We start from the raw sequence: 20,158 nt of genomic DNA, 5'->3' as shown, positions 1-20,158 counted from the left end.
CTCTTAGTTTATTTGTCTCATAAATACCAGCTGAATATTTTGATGAAATTCTGCAGATCATCTGCATGCAATCAAAACATTGCTCTAATGCCTGCAGTAAATCGACTGTAGAGTAGGCATAGACCACCGCAGTCATACCTACATGATATCAATTCTACAGAAAAGAAACGAATTGGGAATGCAGCGTCGACGCTGTACATCTTTCCACCTGAGCGTACGTTCAGTGTGGTCGCGACGCCTGATACGAGAGTCCCCTGTTGATGCGTCGGTTTGTTTAGAACCGTTCGGGATTATTTCGTTTCAGAGATCATTGAAAAATCCGACTCTATAAAGTTGTGCAAGGGTAATAACAGTTCCGCAAATGTGATCATAAAGTGATTATCGTGAACCTGAGTCATTCAAATCATTGACGGTGAGTTTTATGACTAATAAATATATTTTTTTTAATTTTTATTGATGAATTTTCTAATTAAATCTCTTATCGAAGAAGGCTCATATATTCTTAGAAATCACAAAATATCTCTTGTTGTTGTTCTTTTATGGTCTTGTTAAATTATTGGACCTTTAGGAGGAAAATCTTCTAACTGCGCTTCTCATTAGTAATTTCAATTTTCCTAGTGCAGTACTCTTCAGAAGTGAATTATTGAGTTGATCATCACAGAAATATTGAAAAGAACGAGAATCTTAATAATATGTAAAGGTCATAGGTTACCGCATTCATAATCACTATATCGACATATGATTCCATTCGATTTTTTTATCCATAAATTCAACAATCTGTTCCATCATATTATGCACTATTACCAATATGATATCATTAACGCAGTTTGTTTACATTATGTTCACCAACTATATACGGTTATAATGTGTCCAATTGTCTTTTCAAATCGATATAACCAAAAAAATTAATTTTTATTACATGGTGAAGAAAAAATTTTAATTTTTTTCAGAATGCTATTTATTGATTATTACCTATTCCTGTATTATTCGGATGATGATTTTATACATACATAGCACAATGAAAACAAGAAATACATTTCGAATAGACGCAGTTTTCGAGGAAATGGAAGAAATTTAAATTTTTTCAGCCTTTGAAAAGAAGCTTCCAATATCAGTAATTGTTAACAGAATGCAATTGATGCCAAACCAATAACCATGTGTTTTTATCAACGAATGTCCAAAAAACTCATTGATGAAGCTCTCTCAATTAATAGATAATAATAAAATATTATTTCAGTTAATAAGGATACAACATAGCAATTTTCAGAATTCTTGAAAAATTCAACTCTAACCGATAGTACAGGATCAATGGCAATAAATTTTGATAAAGGTTCAGAACTTTAAAATAAGACGATGAGTTTCTATGGATTCATATCCGGAAACGCTCTGTTGAAGAGTTACATTGCTTCAAAGAAGACGACTTCTTCATTATGGATTTATTAAATTTTTTCGAAAGTGACACAGAGATAATCAAAATTTGCAATTATCTAGAACTCAAATTTTTACTGAGAGAACTCATTTGTATTTTTCACCATTACTTCTCATTCGGGCTTTGTGTATCATCAAGAATTATTCATTGAAAAGACGGTTTTATTTGTAAACTTGAATGTTCTGTAAGATGAGCGAAGAAATTAGTTTTAAGTTACTCCCTATTCAAAAAATACCCATGCCAATTTTCATTTTTTCTACTAAGGCCTATTTTGAAAAAATTGAAAATATTCATAATCAAGTAGTAATCTTTGAAGCAACGTAACTCTTAAACGGCGCGTTTCCGGACATGCTTCCATGAAAACTTTTCGCTTTATTTTGAGATTCTGAAATTAGGTATATCAAAATTTATTCCCATTGAAGCTGGGACATCCTGTATGATAAAATTTACAGTTTTATTTTAACAAGACAATGTTGATAGGTTTACTGGATATTGTGTTAGACATTTCTAAGTGACATAGGTAATATCGAATGCAGGGGGGAAGACATCCAACATCATGAAGATATTAGGAATTTAGGAGAGTGAAAATCCAGCACCGTTACTAATGGTATATCTAGAGAACGCACATTAAGATCGCTGATAGGCTGCCTCGTGTAGAAAAACCAAGACCGTCAGTTTTTTTTATCTACTACACGACAATATGAGTTTAAGGATCATCACGCTCTTACTCCAAAAGTAATGTTAGTTCAAGGTTCACCCCCCCATACAGAGTGTGGCCATTCGAAGTATTTGTTTCTAAAAACTAAAATAACTAGAAAATAAAACAAATGTTATGAAAATTGCCTGATAACTTCATAGTAGGAGGAATCAAATTTTGGAGAGTATCCACCAACTTGTAGGTTCATCTTGTACACAGTAATAGCCTGCCCTACGAAAATGTAAATGGATGTGGCAAGTGACGTATTATTATGAAGCTTACTTTCTTGACAATTATTCGACTTTAGCATTGAAATATCCAATTATTTTCACTATACAGGCGATCGAAAAAACTTTTCCGCTTTTTTCATCTCCGTAACTTCAGCCCCCAAACGGGGGTGACCGCAGTGATTTTGAAGAGGGATGAGGGGTGTTGCGATAACTTATTTTGAAGATCGTATCGAGTACTATTTAACCCTAAAAAAACAGCGAAAATAGTGGAAGAATCAATGAGGAATTCATCTCGAGAATATTATTAGTATCCGACACATTTCGAAGATATTTTGTAGTTATGTTGTTAATTTTTTGTCCAAAAATGTATACCATGTTATTTCCCCGAGGCGATTTTATATCTGTAGTAGAATTAAAATGGTATATTCCGTAGAAGAAAGCGTAGAAATAATAAAATTATTCTTTAAAAATAACGACGGAAACAAAAATAGGGTGCATGACTGAGACGAAGCGGAGGACGTGGCTGTCTTAGGTCATGTAGCGATGGATCCGACCTTTAGTACTAGGAAATTGTCTGATGTATCTGGTGTTTCACGCACAACACTCATGAGAATCCCTAAACAACATGAATTCCATCCTAAAAATATACGATTGGTTCAGGAAATGAATGAGGATGATCCCGATCGCCGACTACGGTTCTGTGAAATGGTTAGTGAAATGATTAACGGCAATCAAAACTACATGTTCGATATTTGTTTTTCGGACGAGTGTTCATTTCACCTCAAAGGCATTGTAAACCGTCATAACTGTAATGTATGTGAACGTTTTCAGCAAAACTTATATTACTCCATGTAAGTGAATGGTGCCCATTTCCAGCATTTAATAAACTAATCACAGATGTAAGTACTCTTCCACTATTTTACCTGTCATTTCGTTATCGAGGGAAGTTTTTAAGCAAAATTTCAGGATCAGATAGTTCTCAAAAATATCTTCAACATAAGGTGTCGCAATGTCTCTCATCCCTATTCAAAATCAAGAAGTTGTGCTCATCCCCGTTAGGGGGTTGCATTTACGGGGATGCAGAGAGCGGAAAAGTTGTTCCCCCCTCGAATCAGAAATTTACGGCTCACATTCTCATTTCAAAGCAGGAAAATCGAGTTGTTAAGTTTTCGTTGGACCACACTGTACATTACATGTTCTCAATAGATTCCTCAGATGGCATTGCTGCCTCAGTAAGCCCCCAATGGTGAGGAAAAATAAACTCCCCAGAGAATGGAACACCTTCCATCAAGCCAACGAAAAATGGTTGAGACTGGAAATTTTTGAGATCGAGAAAGTATCCTTTTTGGAGCCATCCTGGATGCTGGAGTTCATTAAAACTATATAACTGCAAAAGGGGCGTATTGACGAAAACAGCTCTGATGAAGCACATCAGATCTTAAGGTCGCGGTCCATCACAATGTCCCTTAAAATTTAGATCATCTAGGGCCTAGACCATACTTTGCATAATATTCAAACAGTAACAGGCCGTGAAACACTCGATGAATTTGTGTAGTTAAACAATGCCAAAGCAGATTTCAATTAATTTTCATAACAGAATTTTTAATCCAAAATGATGGACAAAGGGCAAGGCCTAATTCAAGTATCTTTCATTATTTGACGATATATACAATCAATTTCCAATTCTTCGGACATATGCACTCAGAATCTCCATTATAAATCAACTATTATATCACCTATAACTTGAAGAAGTTCTTAATGATTCCGAATAAAGGCTCCGTCAGCCATCCAATGGAATATACTTAAAAAAGTTCAATTTCAAATGCCATGAGATATGTGTGAACCAAAAAACTCAGACTGAATTACATGCAGAAGTTTATTGCATTCGTTGCAGTGAAAACTACGTGAATCATCGTTTTTGCTGAGAAGTAATCTATTTTTTACATGCTTCTCATCTGAGATAGAGTTAGTATTGTCAAACACCGAAGAAAGCATGAAAATGTTTTGCCTCCGCTGTAGAGCTGTTATACGTTTCCCAAAGTTATTTACGGCAACATAAACGAAGTTTATGTTTCGTTTTTCTAGGACTGCTAATATCTCAAAACATATTCATATAGTGTAACTGTCGCGTCAGAATCTTATTACCGTGATATGGTATGATGCGGAATAACCGCAATTTCTACAGGTATGTTTCAGATTTATCGCTGGCGCCATATTAAAATAGAAGAATATTAATATTGATATATCTTCGAAAATGTGAGTGAAAAATATTCTCGAATCCTAACAGGACACTGAGTCGCAAAATTGAAACTAATGTTCATATTCAAGGCATCTCTCTCAAAATCATCTTTAGGCAGTTCTGTTCAGGAGCTTCCTACTACTCGTAACATATTCATTCCAAAATAAAATATTGGATGATTACCTTCCAGCGCTTAATTTTTTTCCAACTTTCGCGCACTAGTGCTAATATATGTGATTTTCTCCTAAGCTATTCGCGAAAAGTGATTTTTTCCGCAGTGGAGAAAAAAAATGTAGAAAAAATAATGTTTCCAAGTCATACTCAATGTGTCATTCTGCACGCGTTAAGAAATTATATTCTATGTTTGTTTTTATCTACTCCTCTCTACCTTTGAGTAGCCATGTAGGAGAAAGCTTAGGTCGTTGAACGCCAGGTGTCTCATCGATTTATTTAGTACTTCGATGGCGCTGCTGGCTTCACTGGCATCTTTTGGTTGATTTACGTTATACTGACGAGCTCAAACAAGAGCGAAACTGGTCTATCGCTATTAGCCTTCGATGTCGGCACGGTCTCCATGGTATACTGAAAGTGTAGATTTTTGACAGTCCCAGTTATGAAATGTTTCTTCATATTGGAAATACACTGCGCAAAGAAATTAACGCACATTCTGAAAATCTCAATTTTAATGAAAGTTAACTCTACATTGACTTTATAACTTATTTTTTATGTTCTCTCGGGAAGGTTTTGAACGAAACAAGACACATTAAATGAGAAATGAACAATTTTCAAAATACTGAAATGCTGATAAGTGATTTGATACTTGGTATTTCCACCCCTTGCGGTAATTACAGCTCGGCAACGATGGTTCATACTCAAAATGAGTGATCTCAAAATGTTCTGATCTAATCCTTCCCAGATTTCTCCGAGTTGGATTCCTAAGTCATTAAGAGTAGCTGGATGATTTTCTGAACTTCTCAGCCTTCTATTGAGGTTGTCCCAAACCTGCTCAATCGGATTGAGATCTGGACTTCTTGCTGGCCATTCCATTCGAGAGATTTCAACCTCTTCAAGGTACTCCTGAACGATGCGCGCACGATGGGGTCTGGCATTTTCGTCCATAAAAATGAAATTTTCACCAATGTATGGGGCAAATGGCACTACATGCTCTTCAAGAATGTTCCTTATAAACTTATCAGCATTCATAGCTCCACCACTAGGTCTGTGCGAGCAGTCAAAAATATTCCACCCCATATCATAATCGATCCTCCCCCGAAACCAGTAGCATATCTTTCATGTAGACGTCTGTATACAAGGGAACGTCGATCACAATGGTAGAGGCAGAATCTAGACTCACCTGTGAAGAGAACTCTTTCCCAATCGGCCTCTTCCCAATGGATATGCTCTCTCGCAAAATCCAAACGCGCCCTTCGATGGGCTGGGGTAAGAGCTGGGCCTCTTGCCGCAACACGAGGCCTTAAATCATATTCTCCGAGGCGATTTCTTATTGTCTGAGTGCTAATTTGCACCTCGTGAGTTTGCTCAAGCTGAATTAGAAGGAGGCGAGCGGTTGCAAACCGTTGTCTCAACGAAGAAACTCTCAAGTAACGTTCTTGAATGGCAGTTGTTACCCGTGGTCTACCCTGTCCTGGTCTTCGGACATTCATACCTGTCTCCCTGAATCGCTGCAACATTCTGGACACACTTGTATGTGAAACTCCAAACCTTTCTGCAATTCTTGTGTATGTCCACCCTTCTTCTCGCAAAACTACCGCTTGGGTGAAATTGCGTGTTTCGCGTTGCATAGCGATCGAGTGTAGAAAATCAAACGAAAGAAAAACTATTGATCACTAGAATTGATCGAGAACAACTGATTTTAGAATGGGGCCAATACATTCAAAATCTGATGATATAATCTTTTTTTATTCCTGCTGGGAAAAAACATCTGTATTGAAGAAAACCGTTGAAAATGGATAACATATGCATGCATAATTCTGATAAAAATAATTATCATTGAGAACACCTTCAGTTGTAGAATAAATTTGAGATTTCCATAATGCGCGTTAATTTTTTTGCGCAGTGTATATATAAACTGCGAAAACTTCAGAGGCCTATCCATTATTGGAGAGGATTCCCTTGAAACAATATCAAAACACAATTATCACATTGGAATGAAAATTGCGCCATACTGACTCAGAAAAGAAATAAAACCTCTCACCACCCACTTATTGACATATAGCAGCTGTACGTCCATCACTTTCAACGAGGATTGATTTTTCATCAGCAATATAAAACATTCGGATCAACTCTACATCAAACCATAATTTTCTTTCTATTTTTACTCAACTACTCTAATCAATTAACACATTCATGACGCACACCGCACAGGTCTGGTGTATAACTCGAGCATATTTGAATATATTAATTCGGCTAAAATGAGGCAGCTGGAAAGCTTCGTGGCCACTCAAATCAAAAAATCACGGTATGATAAATAACTCGGAAATTTTTCGGATGAAAAATATTCATCGAACATTTCGGTTATGGTAAAATACATTGATGGATGATATGTTATTTGACAGAAGACTTTTCATGTCTTATGATAGCAGTAGATTACTAACTCAGGATTTTTCCAACATCTACAGGGCTCAGTCCTATTTTCTTCCTTTTTTAATATTTCTATGACATTTTCTATACATTTTTAACGAAATTTTACAATGTTAATGATAAAACTCTAGTTTATCTAAAGAATGAATATTCAGGATTAATGATGAGAAATTAGGAATTTTAGGTTCTTCTCCGAAACGTTACATTCATTCATGTACTTACTGGCTATGTAATTTGTCAGGCTACACTGTTTCAAAATTCTTCCTGGTAAGTAACGTTTGAGCTCAGGAGTGTCTTAAAATGAACTTCAAAGGGGCGCATATCTGTATCACCTCGGACAGCCAGGCGACGCTGAGGTACCTGGAATTACACTGCCAAAGATCTCTGCTGACATGGGAGTGCCGTAATACCACAAAACAACTGAGCAGAGGCAAAAAAGTGAGCCTACTATGAGTAGCACGGCATTTTGATGTTGTAGGAGAATTTACAAAAAAGGCATCAAGGTTAACATCTGCTAGACGTGAGCCTTTCTGTGGGCTCGGAAAAGACCAATATAAGGCAACGGTCGAATAACCCTCTGGAGAAACACTCCTGGACTTACTCAGTCAAAGAAGGTCGTGATGATTTCACCGACCTATACCAGAAAGCTGCTGAAGCTGTCACGAGCTGCGCTTCGGGTAATGGTGGGACTGCTGACGGGCACTGTGGGTACAAATATCATTTGTACGGTATGGGAAAGCCAGCAGATGGGATTTGCAAGCTCTGTAGATCAGAAGCAGAAACAGCTGAACACATGGTATGCCAATCACAACTGGGAACAACTAGCGTTAGACAGGTCACCGTGGAGGTCTTTGGTACACAGTTATAATGGAGACACGAGAAGGATACAGCAGCAGCCAGATCTGGTTGGTGACTATCCATGCCCGGAATGTGGTAGGATCTGTAGGTCACGGTTGGGTCTCTACAGTCACAGGAGAGCACACAGTCACAATTAGCCCTGAAAAATTATAAGTCTCTTCGCATTTTTTTTTATCTTTTTCTTTTTTTTCCTTTTTTGGTCTTTTTGTAGATTCATTCCCGGCAACGGGATACAGCAATGATGATGACGCAAGTGTTTATTATAATCCACAAGATATGTTCGGAAACTTACTATCATTCTTTCCCAATTTTACTACAGGTAAGACTGTGCCAATTTCAAACTAATGTCGACAACCAACTTTATTTGTAGGATTCTCAACCCATTTCCGATTCTTCTTCACACTGATGTCTTGGGTCTTCTTATGTCAGAGGCAATAATGAAGAAAGTCAACCATTCTATAAGAAATATGTTTACATATTTCTGTGAATTTCTGGTAAACCGGCCTCCATCAATCAAAATATACTTATCGCATCATGAATATAAAGCGCTATATCTTTGTACCTAGTTTATATACTTTTCTCATATTTTCAGTGAACAATGTGGTTATCAGTACACAAGAGAAAAAAGAATAAACACAATGTTTCATCTTTTCATTCTGACCGTAAAAAAATTAGGCAAAAAAATGTTATTCTTCCTAAGCTTCTGAAATACAGTGATGCGATACTTTTTTGGCGAAGTATATTTACAGAAATACCATTTCGTCGAGAAAGAGTAGATGCTGACCATGCTTTCGGTCTCATTCGACTCCGTCCGACATCAAGAGAGAGTCACTAGGTACTCAAAAAAAAAAATGTTTAGAACATAGAAATGTGGATAGAATTCCTCATCTTGGAGAGATCTTCACACCATTCAACTTTGGTATGAGGAATTTAGATTCTGGAAGCTAGAATTGAAGATTGAGTCCAAGAATTAGTTCACCCTCATAAAAATACGCGGAAGACTCAGAGGAGAACCTCCAATGGTATATTTCCTGGCTAAGCGGATACAAAATAGGTTAACTGGAACATTAAACGTTTCCCTCAGTTTCGGATGGAAATGTTTTCTGAGTCTGAGTAAATTTAAATAAGGTCCAATTACTCCTCCAAAAAGCGAGACAGGTTTCACACAATCTACAGATAGGGTCGATGGGATAATGATCTGATGCAGGCGTTAACCTTATTTATGTTGGGTATCGATACAATGTCCCAAGGGTCAAAGGGGCAGATGGACGCCTATTCGATCCTATTAGGCAACGATAAAAAAACATTTGTTTGAACGGGTTCGATTCAATTGATTGGAATGGGTTGGAACGTTGAATACGGACCAGTATGAACGTGTGCTAAGCAATTCTATTATTAGTTTCAGAAACTACATAGAAATTCAAAATGGGTGGAACAAAGAAGGTATTTTGCCCTCATTCATAATAGAAGGGTAATCAAGGAGTAGTTGCCTCTTCGAGCAAATTCATACACAGAGAGCTAGGGTTTCAGCCCATATACTTAGATGGAGGACTCATGGGGGATAGCTTTAGTTTAGCCTCGTATCTAATTCTTATCCATCTCTACACAATAAAAAATGAATGATGATTTTTTGTCGAGTTGATTCACGATATCGGAATCTTAATATAACATGCGTTCAAAAAAAAATTCTTCGTCAAGTAGGCTATGGAATTTTGAAGGTTGATGTTCCGTGACTGAACGTACGCCTTTCCTTGAATTACTTCATCTTCTCAAAATATAAACATTGATAACATTGTCCTTAATATCCTGATTTTGTTTGCAAGATGAAAGGCACTTTTTAGGAAAAAGTTACTAGCAGATTCTCCCAACGTTCGAAAAGCGTTTCTTTCATTGATCACAAGAATCCAAATAATCTCTTGGCAAAAATTTTGACCGAAATTCACAATTTTGCATCCTTTAGATTCATGAATCTTGATTGAATCAAGTTATAATGTTTTTCGTGCTCAAAATTATACATGGTTGGAAGTATTTAGAGGCTGACTATAAGAATATCGAAAATCGTTAAGAATAAATGGTGGCTTAAATTACAAAAAAGTAGAACACCGGTATAATCGCTATATAGAATTATGACTACACACCGAATTTTGTGTAGTTATCTCCAAAAACAAATGAGTTGTGAAGAAAAAATGATAATATTGATTTTCAGTTTTTTCGAGATATATCAGGAACCATCAGAGATATTTGGAACTGTTTACACCCACTCACTTATCCTTGAATAACGCAACTTTTTCGTAATTTAAGCTACCCTGTATTTCTAACGGTTTTCGATATCCCTGTAGTCCCCCTCTAAATAATTCTAACCCTGTATATATACTTAAAGACTTCTGCCTATTTCGGTTATATGAATATATCACAGTAAGAATCTCAATATGTTCAATTCTCTATAAATATTGAATAGATGTAGTCAATACACAATGAAAATTCACAACTAAACTAAAGAAACTGAATCACACGATTTTCATTAGAATGAGTTTCAGGTTTAAGTGTCCTAGACAATTTAAGTAGTTGCTCAAAATGTCCTCCTCTTTGTTGTTATCACATCTTCTGACATAGTCGTAACATTGTAGAAAATGAAAGAATCATTGCTGATTTGATGAACTTTTATCGATTATTATTCTAGTCCAGATATTTGAAAAATAGAACCCTTCAAATGAGGCCTTATCTGTTACTTCGAATAAGCTATTTCTATTTCTATTCTATTTTGGTTCACAAACCTATTTTATTACTATTTGATGTCCTCAATTCGTGTTTGATTCCACAAATAAAATGTTCTTGAATAAAATCAATCCCAAGGAATTCAGAAATAAGAAAATATCTATTCACTACTTAACAATGCCGTCTGAATAAAAGCGAACACTAAGAGAACGGATGAAAGAGGAAAGTCTTTGATGGGGAAAAACATAATATATAATCGCCTTTAGGCGATATTTCATTTTATTGAACATAATAATATTCTGGCACAAATTGGCTTCCTCGCTATAAAACAGGTATAAATTTGAGGACATAAAGTCTCTCGTTTTGTCATAATTTCCCCATAACAGAAAATTCATACCATTTCTAGACATCAAGTTCCATCTCTGATGCATTCTCGTATACATACTTCCAACAGTCCGTACTAATCATATAGTTTGCAAATTTTCATGCAGCTTTTCATTACATGACAAGCATCTTGTAGAACTTACCTAAGTACCTCCATAATACTTGACAGCATCCACTTCATTTGTTCCAACGTTATTTTCAAGCTGTATTCTAAGCGAATCTTCTCATCAGCTCATCTTGCCTTATTTCCGCAATTTCCTTATCTTTACCCCATTTTCCATGTGGGAAAACTTACGTTACAATAGAAGTGGCTGATCTCGTGATTCGAAAAATATCTCGAGATATTAACTCATGGCTACAACGAACGAAGTTATTAAAATTAAAATATTGAAGAATAACACAACTATTTACGAAGGCGTAGAAGGGCCACATAATATTTAAAAATATTTTTCCCTAAATTCCGACTATCAAAGTCGGAATTTTACTAAATTTCGACTCGAACTCGGAATTTTGTTAAATTCCGACTTTGAACTCGGAATTTTGTTAAATTCCGACTTCAAAGTCGGAATTTAAGGAAAAATATTTTTAAAATATTATGTGGCCCTTCTACGCCTTCGTAACTATTTAATAAGTCTATCAAGTAAGTCTGGAAGTTGTGGTATTTCGAAAAGAAAATTTTTCCAATGAAAATGTTAGCTAAGTGCTGGTGAGTGCTGATAAAAATTGAAAAATACTCTATAATAGTGAAAAAAATTTAAATTGAATTTTCCGGTCCAACTTATGTGCAGCACGGAAAACCCAGCATTTTTCATCGATATCTCGAAAATAGTAAATGCTAGCGAAGTGCTGGCTAGTGCTAAAGAACAAACTGAAAAATCTCATATTGGTTTGGAAAAATTGGAGATTGAATTTTCCGGGCCAACTTATGTGCAGCACAGAAAAGCCAGCATTTTTCATAGATATCTCGAGAAAAGAGAATGCTGGCTAAGTGCTGAAGAAAAAATGAAAAATCTACAGAAGCACTGGAGAAATTCGTAATTGAATTTTCCGGGCCAACTTCTTGGCACACATAAAACCCGGAGTTTTAATCAAAATCCTTGAAAACAGTAAAATGTGAAACAAGTGCTGACGAATGTTGAAGAGAAACTAAAAAGAAAATCTTCTCTACAAATGATGAGGGGTTCACCACGAGTGATTTATCATTGATTCTCCTCTGCGAGGCAGGTTTGGAATAAAGATTTGTGATAAGTCCAACAAGCCAGAATACCATTGAAACGGTGACAGCCTAACATTTCGTAGGTAATTTATTGCTCCCCGTGAATGAAAACTGAAGTTTACCTGCTTCCTTCTATTTACTTATTTTAACGGGTGATATGGTTCATTTGAAACTTCATTTAAATACACAAAAAATTCCTAATTTCACACACAAAAAATTAAAAGATATATCGCGTTTGAATTATTGGCAGAAATATATTGCGCTTGGAAGAATAAAACCTAAAAAACTTTTCATCACTTATCGAAAGATAAAAGCAACCTGAATAGTAATCATGAAAATTGGAATATTCACGTATAGACAGATAGATAGACTGCACATATATAGACAAAATTCGAAAAAGGAATTGATTATGTTGAATACAAATAATGAAAAACTGAAAAAAAATCAGATATTCGAAAATTACAGACAATTATTTAAATTTCATCGATTAATGTAGATAGAATTTTAAAATCTACTTTCAATTGTTCCATGCACTCTCCATATCGAGTTCTAATATGAATAAAGTACAGAACCATGTACTTCAATAGAGCTAATTCCACCATTCCCAATGTTTTTTGTTATCATAATAATAAATTGTACCAGATTATCATTCATTAGGTAGGCTCCATTATATAGAGTAGAAAATGCAGAAACGCCTATGACTAATCCGACAATAATATACTGCTTATCACAATGATTGTATAGCGAAATCTGAATCGCTTTCGAATGTTTCCTGATAATGGAAATGCTTTAATAGGAATTACGCAAATCATATACAATCCGTTGTAATCTCAGTTGATGTGTTTCGGAGGTAACGATAGCTTTTACGCTAGTTTATCTCGATTTAGTAGCTTCAATTTCATCAATATCTCGAAACACTCCGAGTTTCAACCATTTGAAACCAACTTACTTCTTGCTGCATTTCGAAGCGAAACGGATTTTTCCATTCTTCAATAATGCATCTTAGGAAATGTCAAGAGAGAGTCATATTTAACCCCCTTGAAATTTATTCTGTGAACGTTTCAAACTTTCTTATTGTGGCAAGTAATATATGAATATGCTGGATCCTATGATGAAATCCAAAAGTCTTCTCTGTATGTGCTGAAACTCAAACAAAGGGTTATAAATGAGGAGAAAAACAGAATGGATGATTTAACCCGCACTTGAATGAATCGAATAAAATTCAAAATAACACAGATTAATTCACCCCAGCATGTTTTCCGTGTTAAAGCTCTACTGACTCAACACAGGTAATATTTGTACAGTTCCCTCAAATATTTTCCAAATGGCAGGCATTCTCACTTCAAGCTTGTTCGAATATTTCAGTACCTAAATATTTGGATGCAAAATATGTGTGTGTAGGTGTGTAATCAATTTGAATTTAGCCAATTTAAACTGGAGCCGAAATCTTAATCGATTAGCCTCGTATGTTTATCTACTTATATTATTTCATCTTGAATAAAGCAGATCTGCTGATGGCAGGTGGTGGAAATGTAATCAACTACACTCCCGGCACATTAAATAGGTATCTTGCAACAAAGCGGTTGATAAGACATCTTCCGAATGGGATATTATTTCACACCTGGAAGAATCTAAAGTGACATAGCTCAGGTAAGCACAAACATGTCACTTGAGGTGTTTCATATTTTTCAAGAACTTTTCACAGTTCTTGCTAATATTCAGTGAAAGATTAGTTTCTCCTGAATAGCTAGCAGCACTTCAAGTGTTATTGAAATGAATGATGTTTATAGAGTGGGGAAAATCTTCTAAACCTCATGGTTCTGATTTAGAGGCAACACTTTCAAATGAAAGTTAGTGCTCATAGGAAAACAAATGAAGCTATTAATTTTCAAGATACCTTTAGACTGACTGAATTTCGTGAAAAAAAAAAGTTGTGCTGGGGAATCTGCTTTTTCTCCAATACAGCATAGATTGTTATTTTGAACAACTATTCGTTCATAGCCTCATAGGAATTCTTTATTCATTTCGAAACCACCTCAAAAAACAGATTCCTTAGGAATACTTAAATATTTCTTCCAACATCGAAGAAAATAAAAATAATAAGAGATGTTTCTTCCTGTTAAAAATCATAACAAGGAATCTAAAACTAAAAAAACCTTAGCGGAGTTCGCCCATATACGAACTGTACCTGAAGATTCCTATATAGCAATAATTTGAATTATAGACCTTTAAGCGAAGTGATAACGTTTTCGTTCCTAGAGCCCGTTTGTAACAGCCAAAAATTCTCTGGAGAATTCTCTACAGAATTTTGGCAAGAAAACGGGAAAAATTATTTTGTATGTAACTGAACTAGTATATTCTACATTATACCGAAAGTAACTGCAGAGAAATCACGGTGCATGAATTCACGAGTCAATTCTGTGGAGAATTTTCGGCTGTTGCAAACGGGCTTAAGAAAAAAATATAAAGAATTGTTGTTTATTGCAATTGCACCATCGTTTGATGTAACACGATATTTGTTAGAAATAAATTTCTCTCAACAATGTTACCTTGCAATTAATATCGAAACTGAATGATTAAATTATTCAACGTAACGTTCATGCATGAATCTTTCATCAGACAACTGATTAGAATACTTCGGTAATATTCTGCCATTCAGAAATTTTTTGACATAATGTCAAACAAATAGCTATTGGAGGTTATACCATTTTGAAAATTCAATCAGTTCATTGTATTGAATTAGATTCGTAAATATCGAATTGGTTGATTAACACTTTAAGAATAGACTTAAAATGTTAGGATTGCGCTTCAAAAAAGTTATCTGGGATGTCATATGCATATCAAATTTGGGACACGCTGTATAATATTTTTTCCATCAGAAGGAGCGCAATTTGAAATATCTATCGATTTTTCCAAGAATTTCAACAATGAAGGTACTGTCTTTGAATAATGAATTTTTTACAGTTATGAAATTGCAGTGTAAAATAGTTCAAAATTTATCAGATCGGAGAAAAATACCGAATCCCATTTCGAGGCTGAGTGTCGCGTGGATTCGTTTGAATATTTTTCTGTGACCGTTGCACTTTTCGAACTGTTTCAAGTTTGCATTATTAAATTTTTTCATGCCTTTGCAAACACTACAAAATTAGTGAATGGCGACTTATTTCACTTCACTCTTGTTGCATAGATAACATATTAAAACAAATCTAAATATCTGCTCTCTGTCAACACAAGGAATATTAATAAATTATTAGCTGCGCCCAGCCAAGCTTCGCTTTCTGATATGAACTATCAGAAAAGCAAATAAAAATATTTCAGTCAACATGGTTGAAACGAGAAAAAACATCGTTCCATTGAATGTTTTGAAGGTTTTTCATTGAAACTTTGATATGCGCTGCTGTGAGATGGGAAGAAAGAAAAATATTTTTCGCTGAAAATGGTTTTCAACCGTTAAGCTATTGACTAGTCTAAATTTTTGTTGGACCGTTTTCAGCATAGGCATAAAAATCAGATGATGAGTTCGCTAAGGAAGCTTTGAAATGAAGTCAGGGAAGTAGAACTCCTGACTACTTCAGTGCTTATTTTGAATTTTCGTGAATGCTGAATAGATATAGGTATTCTTAGAAGAAAAGAACTGAATCGAAATTCTACTATTGTTCAAATCAAATGGAAAATAATTTCCAAACGTTGGTATAAAAGAAATATTATGAAGTATCACATATAAATGTTTGATATTTAAGAACGCTTGACGTCACAACATACATCAATTCAAAGAAAACATCTATGTGCTCACTGGTATATGCATATCATTAGAGTGTAGTTTTCGGTAATTCTTTTTTGGAACATATCTTTCATCCTGAATATCTAGAAGTTAAGCTGGATTCCTCGCTGAATTTCAAAGTTAATTTGGAAAATTTGCGTCTCAATTTGGAAAATTTGGGTCTCCAATAGGAAACAAGGAATAATATCCTGCATAAACTGGCTGGTACTTCATGGGGTGCTGATGCAATTACTCTTCGTTCTGGCTTAGTTTTTTTGGGTTGCTGAATATTGTTGCCCCGTTTGGGTTAATAGTACTGATGTTAAAAAAATTTATGCACGTCAGCTAAATCTTTCTATGAGAATTATAACGAGAACTGTTAGATCTTCACCTATTCAATGGTAACTAGTTATTTCAAACATTGTACCTCCCCTTTATTCGTACACAGACTGCAATTATGAATTCTTGGAATAAATTTCACTCTTTTCCCTGGTTTTTATCTCCCCAGGAAAATATGGCAGCAGATGTTTACGTAATGAAAACTGAAATATCAAGGGGGGAATGGAGGGGAATTTTTTTTTTGCTCTCCATTCCGGAGGTAGGTTCATTACTACTATTGATTAAACAAAAAATATTTCATCCGCTCTCCAGGCTTTTTGCGAAAACTAATCGGGATAACTGGAATAATTATTTTTTTCGAAAAACGTAGGTAAAATTTCAATTCGAGCAGTGAAAGTTAGGATTTCTCTGCTATTTCTCAATGGATTTTGAAAGTTTGAGAATTTGAAGTCTGAAAATTTTCGCCAAAGATTATGGGGGTTCTAACTAGTCTCAGATTCTGCTTCTCCTGAGCCAACAACGAGGAAATATCTATTTTTGTCGTGCTTAATTTCAAATCCAATTCTGATAAAAAAACAATAAATTTTGGAATTCCCACTTCAAAAATAAATTTCATTCACAGCGGTCAACCTAGTGAAGTTGTATAAAATTCAAACTTTGTTCCGCAATACCTTCTGGCATCTTCGTAGCATTCGCTGAATTAGATATACTTCCGCTACTTCCATCTTCCTTTCTGAAGTTTAAATGACATAATATCAACACAATAAAACAACAAGAATTCTTTCCGTTAACTTCAGAAATGAAGTTCAAAAGCACTCACTGAAGTTGACATGCCTCAAATGCGATATTGAAATATTAACAACCCAACTCATTCAATATTAGCTCCCGTGACACTTTTCTGAGGTGGAGTATTTTCCCTCCTAAACGTTGGAGAAATTTCCTGGAATATTTCCATTATATTAACATGCGGAATGAGAATTCACAGGTGTGACTTTTCACATTTGAACAACTCGTTGTGAATAGATTGTTGGAATTGAACCAGTGGTGTCGTTGGGGGTTTAAATAATTCGAACAATAAGGGCTGTATCTGAAATACTTTTTCGTACATCTAGGTCTGAGTAGTTATTGAATCATATACTTTTTTTAAATAAAACTAAAAGAAATTTCCTGAAGCTTCATTATATTCATGTGGGTAAAGTGTGTTTTAGGGCATTTCGGAGGAACTGATATTGACAGGACCGCCATTTTTTGAGGGTAATGGATGGGTCTTTGAAGGATGCTCTAACATAGAAAAGGGTCATACGTATTACAGGTGTGATTATTGTTGAAATTTAGCATTTTTCAGCAGTATCTACAATTTTTTTCGTGTCCGATGTTACCCACTAGTCTTGAAGAAATTCAAAATGTTCGTTTTATTTTATTCGAACGATGTAAAATGAAAATTTTCGAACCAAAATTTCAAGATCGTTTGTCTATCGTAGGTCCATGTTTGCCCACCTTTTATTTCATTTGTCCAGGTACCGTTTGAGAGATATGGAAAAAGAAGTTGTTTCGGTGCATTTTCTGGAACAGCACCTCCAAATTGCAGAAACGTATTTTTAATGGTATAGATCGTTTGTCGAACGTAAGTCCACTTTCGTCCACCCAATTTTTTCATTTGTCCATCCACATAATCATAGAAATCCATCTATGCAAATTTTGGAAATTAACCATCGTTTTCGCAATTTGGGTGACCTGCTCAAAAAAAGCACCGAAAAAACTAATTTTTCCATATCTCTCAAACGGTGCCTGGACAAATGAAAAAAAAAGTGGAAAATCATGGACCTACGATGGACAAACGATACTGAAATTTTGGTTTAAAAATTTTCATTTGTGGGTGCCAACTTCACACTTTCCAAAATTTGCATAGATGGATTTTTATGGTTCTGTGGATGGACAAATGAAAAAATTTGGTGGACAAAAGTGGACTTTTGTTGGACAAACAATCTGTACCATAAAAAATAAGTTTTTGCGATTTGGGGGTGCTGCTCAGAAAATGAACCGAAAAAAGTTTTCCGATAATCTCTAAAACGGAGCCTGAACTAATGAAAAAAAAAGGGGTGGAAAAACATGGACCTACGATGGACAAACGACCCTGAAATTTTGGGAGTGTAGCTTCACATAGCTGGAAAAAAATTTTTTGCCTGACCATTGTCAGAGTTAGTTGCTCCTCGTTTTCTGTCAGATGTTGCTAGGTTGTATTCTACACCGGCTACTTTCATTGAATAAAGGAGCCCTCAAATATTACAATATTCGTCGGGATTTGAGTTGTTGCTCTGACGAGGTCGAATGCAACCGAAACCATGTTCAGCATCAGTTTTATTTCTGTTGATACTTTAATGTATTTTGAAATCATAAGTATTCGAAATACCGTAACTATGCCAAACTCTTCTCAGTTCGATAGGTATTTGAGTAGGTAACAATTACCAATTACATTTCAAGAAGCATTGCATCACAAATATCTAATATCAATTAGTATTTCGATTACGCATTTCGATTACTAGTAGGTACTTCAACTACTAATCTACTACCCTACTACCCAGCCCTGAGTAGTAGCGATACCTGGCTGTAAAATGAAAATAAATTAGATTTCATTTCCTGAATATCTTTTGATGGTGAAATATACACATTCATTTTATTTATGGTATATTGATTTCAAACTGTATTGTCGATAAGACTGAAGCGATAAATTCTGAAGACTTTACGTTCCTTACTCCTATTAAAATTTTATGTTACTGCATATCCAATGGGAGGAATTATCGCAGATCACGCTAACTTTGCGCGTTGCGGGCAGATTGCAAACTCGCAAAGCTTGATAATTTGACGTCGTCCGCAGAGCAAAAATGCGAAGTTTTGAGGGAATAGTGTTATTACTTTCACGAATTGATACACATCATTAGCGTGACGTCGAAAAGCAATAGAAGTATTATTTCGTGCATTGAAATATACATATATTAATCAGACTTATATTAGTTTTATGAAAACCCACGGGACTACCAATCTTTCAACGATCGTTCAACATAATCCATGGTCAATCAGTTGGTTGCGTAAATTTGAAGGAGAATATTCAGGGATCCAAACAGCGGTAACCTTGACTATTTATGTTACTGTTCAAATTACACTAAGGACTGTCTAATATACATTATAATTATTTAATAATTACCATTATTATTTATGTTCTCATAAATTTATTATGCCCTTGCAGTTAGTGAACTAGGTGCCAAAATTTCTAAGTTATGTGTTCATTTGGCAACCATTATTAATATCAATTTTTGTGCCATAACAAATATCAAGGACTACGTCTGCCACCATGAAAGACATGCATTGCCAATTGACAACACTTTTTTTTCAAGCCGCTTCAACTCATCGAAAGCGAAAAGTAGTGTTTTTTGGCGTCGGTATTTATAAAATTCACCTTATTATGGTTATTTGATGCAAATTGGAACTTAGATCTATAGGCCTGCTAATATTCTTTTATATAAAACTAGCTGACCCGGCAAACGTTGTTTTGCCATATAAATAATTTCCATGTTGTATCATAAAAAAATAGAAATTAAAAATTTTGTCTAAAAAATAAAAAAAAAATTGAGGGGTGGACTACCCCTAACATTTTGGGGGATGAAAAATAGATGTTGGCCGATTCTCATAGAT

The 20,158-nt window shown here is 35.1% G+C and overlaps 1 protein-coding gene across 6 annotated transcripts in view; it reads left to right on the top strand.

Annotated features, from left to right (window-relative positions):
* Positions 1 to 202: 202 nt before the first annotated feature.
* LOC123313823 (fibronectin type III domain-containing protein 5) overlaps positions 203 to 20,158 on the top strand; it is a 127,715-nt gene continuing 107,759 nt past the window's right edge. For 3 of the 6 annotated variants that reach the window (XM_044898867.1, XR_006537776.1, XR_006537775.1), the window contains exon 1: positions 203 to 412. The gene's annotated coding sequence lies outside the window, so the exon portion shown is untranslated. Of the gene's footprint in view, positions 413 to 3,155; positions 3,256 to 20,158 lie in introns of those variants that run through there. The other 3 variants (XM_044898866.1, XM_044898864.1, XM_044898865.1) reach the window with 2 other exon arrangements.

This window comes from Coccinella septempunctata, chromosome 5, assembly GCF_907165205.1.
Source record: "Coccinella septempunctata chromosome 5, icCocSept1.1, whole genome shotgun sequence".
In the NCBI taxonomy this organism is placed as follows: Eukaryota; Metazoa; Arthropoda; class Insecta; order Coleoptera; family Coccinellidae; genus Coccinella; species Coccinella septempunctata.
Note: the sequence above shows the minus strand (reverse complement) of the source record. Positions and strands in the feature narration are given on the sequence as shown.